Here is a 5,166-nt window from a genome sequence, read left to right as displayed (position 1 = left end):
CTTTCCCTAAATCCTGCCTGCTCCAAAATGGTGCCATTCCGGCTGTTTCCTACCCAGGGAAGATGGGCTGTGATTAGCCTCTTTAGAAAACTGAGGAGCAGGGTTGGTTTAAGCAAATAATATCTCACAGAGGATTTCTTTTCTCCTTTTCTTTCAACTTCAAGCTGTTTTTAATTCAGTGCAGAGATTAAATCAGACCTGAGCCCTGGAACCAGGTAACATGAGTCTGACATGTTAATTTCCTGTTGTGCCTACAAAGCTTTCTCAACGTGCCATGGTGTGCTCCCCTCCCTCTTTGGCAGTTTAACTAAGATAATAAAAAGCGGAAAGCTGCGCTAAATTCCACTTGGGTTTTACAAGCCTTTCAGAAGACATTGGAGCGCCAAAAAAGGTTTGTTTTGCAAGGCATTCTGGGAAGTCATTTCCTGCTCAAAGCTTGGATGTCAGGATGGCTGCTGCTTCATTTAAACCATCATTAAAAAACAACGAAATGCAGATTCGGTTTTCTTCCCTTTAAAAGCATAGGTTTTCTAGCCAAAAAAATCTGTCTTGTGAAAATTATATATGCCCCCCGGCTGTGTCTCTTGCTTTCTCTCTCAACACTTTCTAGACCAGTAGATATGGACATGTGTGCATAATCACTTTGGCCTTCTCAGTCCAAATTTGGGACTGAGATTTTACTCCATTAAGGAAGGACAAGGTTTACAGAAGTACCCATCCAGGGCTGCTTTGAAATAGCATTTTCCCTGCTTTTGAGGGTGGAATGGATGTCTTTCCAGAGCCTGGTCCCACAGCACTATCCAGCATGTTCTGTATGAGCACCGCTGAGGCATTGCATCGCACAAATGATTCTCCTTCCCACCCGCCCCTTTTGCCTCTTCTGGCTGTGCATAGTTTTCTTTGTGTGGAGCCTTATTCATCTGTCTTGCACACACACAAGCGTGCTGCTCTAATCCCCAGGTCTGCAGGTTCTTATTTGTGCTCAGCAATCACAGCATGGCAGGAGAGGGAGCCCCAGGGGCTCAGGTTTCATTACTCAGGCGTCAGAGAGAATTCTTTCACTCCGAGCGGCTGCAGCCTGTTCTTTTCCCAAGCAGTCCCCTTTGTCTGTCTCAGATTTTGTGCACGCACGTCTCTTCTTTTCATCCCTCCTGGTGTTGTAAACTCCCGGCCCAGACCCTTGTCTTAGTTGCGCTCCTAGCTTCTCCTCAACTCTCTCTAGACCAGGGGTAGGTACCCCTCGGCACAGGTGCCAGAGTGTGGCACTCGCAGGCATTTTGCTTGGCATGCACACGGCAGGGAAGGGGCCAGGGCTGCATTGTCACAGTGAGGATTGGGCCCTGGCACACTAACATGTTACAAGATGAGGTTGCAGGTGTTTTTGGCACTCTACCCAAAAACATTGCCAATCCCTGCCCTAGACTCTACCCTATACCCTCGGTTTCCCCTCACCTCTCTTATTATTATACTTTATAGATGTTGTCCCCTTCTACACAAGTGTATTAATTTCTCTCTTGCTTTTGCCAGTGGGGAAAGGGCCATCCTTTTGTAAGACTAGCTGCTTTTGCTTCTGCCTTCGCTTCCTGCTACGAGATGGAGAGAAGGCAACCGAAGGCATGATGCTTGGTCTGCTCTGCGGCTAGGGTTATCAGTGCTCAGTTAACCGGCCATGAGGAATGCATAGCTGTGTGTGTCCTGTCATTTCCCGCCCCCTGGCCTTTTCTCAGAAGGAAAACATCCTCTCTCTGCTGTACCTGTGCCTGCCATACCTGGCCAGGATGAGAATACCTGGTTGGCTCCTTCAATACTGTAGACAGTGCTGTGCCTCGCTGTTGCTGCTTCATGGGGACAGATTGATTTCTCTTTGCCTCTCATGCTCTTTGAGCTCTCAAGCTCACTCCATATGGTGCAGAAATTGGAAATGATGTTTGGAGCACTCACCAGCTCGGAGGGAATGATAAAGTGAAAGCTGTGCTGATAACACGAGGGGGAGGGTGGGGGGGAACTTGCACTAGGTATCTTGCTGCAACCATGTGGCTTTTGCAGTTTCTCTTATTTAGTTTTAGTGTTTATTCCCCCCCCCCCCTTTTTTTGTCTGCATGGTTTTCACCGCACTCGTTCCCTCCCATTTGCAGTGTTTCCCAAGGTTGCCGCTTTCTTTCTGCATCTCTCTTCTTTCTATATGTTGTATGCGCAAGAGTGGAATAGTTTAAATGTGTATTCTTAGGACCATTTTCAAGAGTGCTAAGCCCCTATTTAGGTATCAAAGCAAGGGGCCAGATTTGGAAAAGAGCTTGGTACCTCGGGTGTATGCTTGGCTCTGAGTTTTCCTGAAAAGCTGGTTGCAGTTTGATTCCTACTTGAGAACTGAGCCATCCTGAAAGTACAGCCTCAGCACTGGGCAGTGGAAAATTTCATCTGGGGCTGTATTGAAACTGTAACCCCCTGTGATTCAGCACTCCCTGGGGGGTGATGTGTGCGTGTTTTTTCCCTTCATTTTGAATTCGAGTGTGAGGGGGGGATCTGATATTTGGTTCTACCGACTAAACTGGCTTTAGCACTCAGAGGCCTGTGATCACTGAAGTGGAGAAAACTCAGGGATGTGGCGAAAGGAAAGATGAGCTGGTTTAATGTTGGCATAGAAAGTCTACTCAGCACTCACTGTGGGGGCAGGGAGAGTGTGCATCTTGGCTGTCAGGAGGATAATTGGGTGCAAAGATATCAAATATGCGCACCCCCAATGAATCAAGCTGTTATTTCTGTGAGTATTAGGCAGTTAGCAAACTCCCTGAAGTCACTGCAGCTCACATTTTGGAGAGGAGCATGTTTGATGCTTTGTCTTCATTTGACTTTACTGAGATGTTTTTCTCCGTACCTCACTAGTAGTAGAAATGGTGGCTAGGGCTAAGGCAGGCCAGCGGCCAGCAGTTTCACTTCCCTGTTGTCTAACCTTGCTCAGATCTAGGAAACAAAGTGGCTAGAGTGCAGTCAGCTGTCATTGCCTTGACCCTGCTGTCATTTATCTATCCCCGTCTTACTGGCCAGCGCTCATTCATTACAGAGAAGTTGACTCCTACCTTCAGTAAGCTAATGATGCCAGCCTCCATTGCCCGCATTGTTAGTTCAGAGGTGCTTGTTCTCATGCTGCTCCCTTTCGCTTGGGACGAGCTCCTTGCAACTGCCTGTGAAACTACCCCCTTGGGTGCAGACACGCGTAGAAGTTGTGCCATTCTGAAATGTCGCTGATTGGGAGCCATTTCTCACTTGTTGCAGGTCCGAGGTGTGCAGTGCCTTACTATTCCAGGTAACGTTCACTTTTTTCTGCTTTCCCTTCTGTCCTAAACACGAGTTCAGTAAATGCCAGTTGATTATGGGCAGTGTGCTTGGGGTGCCTGGGAAACAGGCAGTGCTTGGATTTCAACTTCTGAGGTCCCAGGGGCGTGGTGACAGGCTGTGGTCGCCTAAGGAGTAGTGAGGATACAGTTGGCTGTTAGGAAGATCGCTTTTACTGAACAAGCAGTGCAAGGGAGCTTGTTGATGAAAAGTGATAAAAGGAAAAGAAAACGCTAGGGGCAGTAGAGTTTTGGCTGTGTACCAGAGTGGCCAGTTGCAGTGGGGGCATGAGGAGTGATGCAGTGTGGGAAGCCTGGAGGACGGAGCAGCCCCATATTACAGGACACTTGGTGTCCGCACATAACACTGAACTGGTGCATCATGAATTGGTTCAAAAGAGGACCTGGTTTTCCAGGTACACTCTTGAACCTTTCCAGGGGGCTTCAGACCAGTTTAACGAGCTTGTATGTCTGTCTGGGTCAGGCTTAGACCACATTTAAACCAGTCTAAGCATCACATGCGTCTGTGAGCATTGTCCCCTCTTTAGCTCCTGCCTTAAAACCCTCCTTTGCTTCAATGCCTCTGCAAATTGACTAGACTTATGTTGCTGGTGTGCTGTGACTACTGACCGCATATTGTCTCATTGTTTCCTTGGGTTTCTCCGTCTGTCTGTGGCCATCTGTTGTCTCTTGTTTTATCCTAGGATGATAAGCCCTTTGGGGCAGGTGCCGTCTTTTTGTTCTGTTAGTAGCACATTTTAGCAAAATGGAACCCTGTTCCATGGCTAGGGTGCCAAGACGCTAAGGAAATTCAAATAAGTAATAACAATAAAAATGTACTTAGGCGATGTGTACCCTTGGAACGGTTTGCAGCTTTGGCTGTACCAGAGTACTACACCAGCTAAGGGCTCCTAGTTTGGACACACTGCTTATATCAGCAAAACTTTGCTTTGGCTGTGCCAGCTACAACCTACTTTTGCTGGTCCAAATGTGTCTAGGCTTTTGGCAGCACAGTTACACTGGTTACAAGTCCTACCCAGATTATGTAGTTGGCCTGTTGAGAGGTAGACTTGGCCTTTGCATACATGTCTGTTATTGCTCTTTCTATGATGGAGATGCAACAGCTTGCGCTTCCCTAAGCTAACTTAGTAGAGGTAGGGCTTATGGCACACCATTAGTTACTGCCATTCTTTTGAAGATTTTTCCATTTTGTAACATAACTGTGACATGCTGAAGAGTCTTCTCCCTTGCAGAGTCCAGAGCAAGGCCTTCTGGATCTGTAGGAAGAGCCCTTTAACTGCTCTGCCACCAGGCCCTAGCACTGACCCTAACAGAGTCCTCCTGTTGGATTGAGAACCTGAGGCAGAGTTATAGTAAAATGTAGCAGCTTCTTGAGGCTCCAGCTGGGACCTAGGGTGGTATTTGGCTGTGCAAACATGCAAGGAGAGATGGACCCTGTTCAATAGAGAAGGCAGGCGGAGCCTTGAGAGTAAGGGAATATTATTATCCCCATTTTACAGATGGGAAGGTGAGGGGTGAGGTGATTTGCTTAAAATTACACTGAAGGGTTTTCAGGGGTATAGGTTGCAGCTGTGTTGGTCTAAGGACATAGGCAGACAAGGTTTCATAGTTTCATAGTAGGTAGGGTCGGAAGGGACCTGATCAGATCATCAAGTCCGACCCCCTGCCATGGCAGGAAAAAGTACTGGGGTCAAACGACCCCGGCAAGGTGTTCTTCTAACCTCCTCCTAAAGACCCCCAGGGTAGGAGCCAGCACCACTTCGCTTGGAAGTTGGTTCCAGGTCCTAGCCGCCCTGACTGTGAAGTAGTGCCT

The 5,166-nt window shown here is 47.8% G+C and overlaps 1 protein-coding gene across 25 annotated transcripts in view; it reads left to right on the top strand.

The window, feature by feature from the left end:
- The window catches only part of EPHB1 (EPH receptor B1), a 365,941-nt gene that overhangs the window by 100,386 nt on the left and 260,389 nt on the right, over positions 1-5,166 (top strand). Inside the window, exon 1 of one of the 25 annotated variants that reach the window (XM_006021007.1) lies at positions 3,291-3,304. The exons of the other annotated variants lie outside the window; for them this stretch is intronic. The gene's annotated coding sequence lies outside the window, so the exon portion shown is untranslated. Of the gene's footprint in view, positions 1-3,290; positions 3,305-5,166 lie in introns of those variants that run through there. 25 annotated transcript variants of the gene reach the window in all.

The sequence above is a fragment of the Alligator sinensis genome, unplaced genomic scaffold, assembly GCF_000455745.1.
Source record: "Alligator sinensis unplaced genomic scaffold, ASM45574v1 scaffold1086_3, whole genome shotgun sequence".
Taxonomy (NCBI): Eukaryota; Metazoa; Chordata; order Crocodylia; family Alligatoridae; genus Alligator; species Alligator sinensis.
The sequence above is the reverse complement of the archived record's forward strand: the minus strand, read 5'-3'. Positions and strand labels throughout refer to the sequence as shown.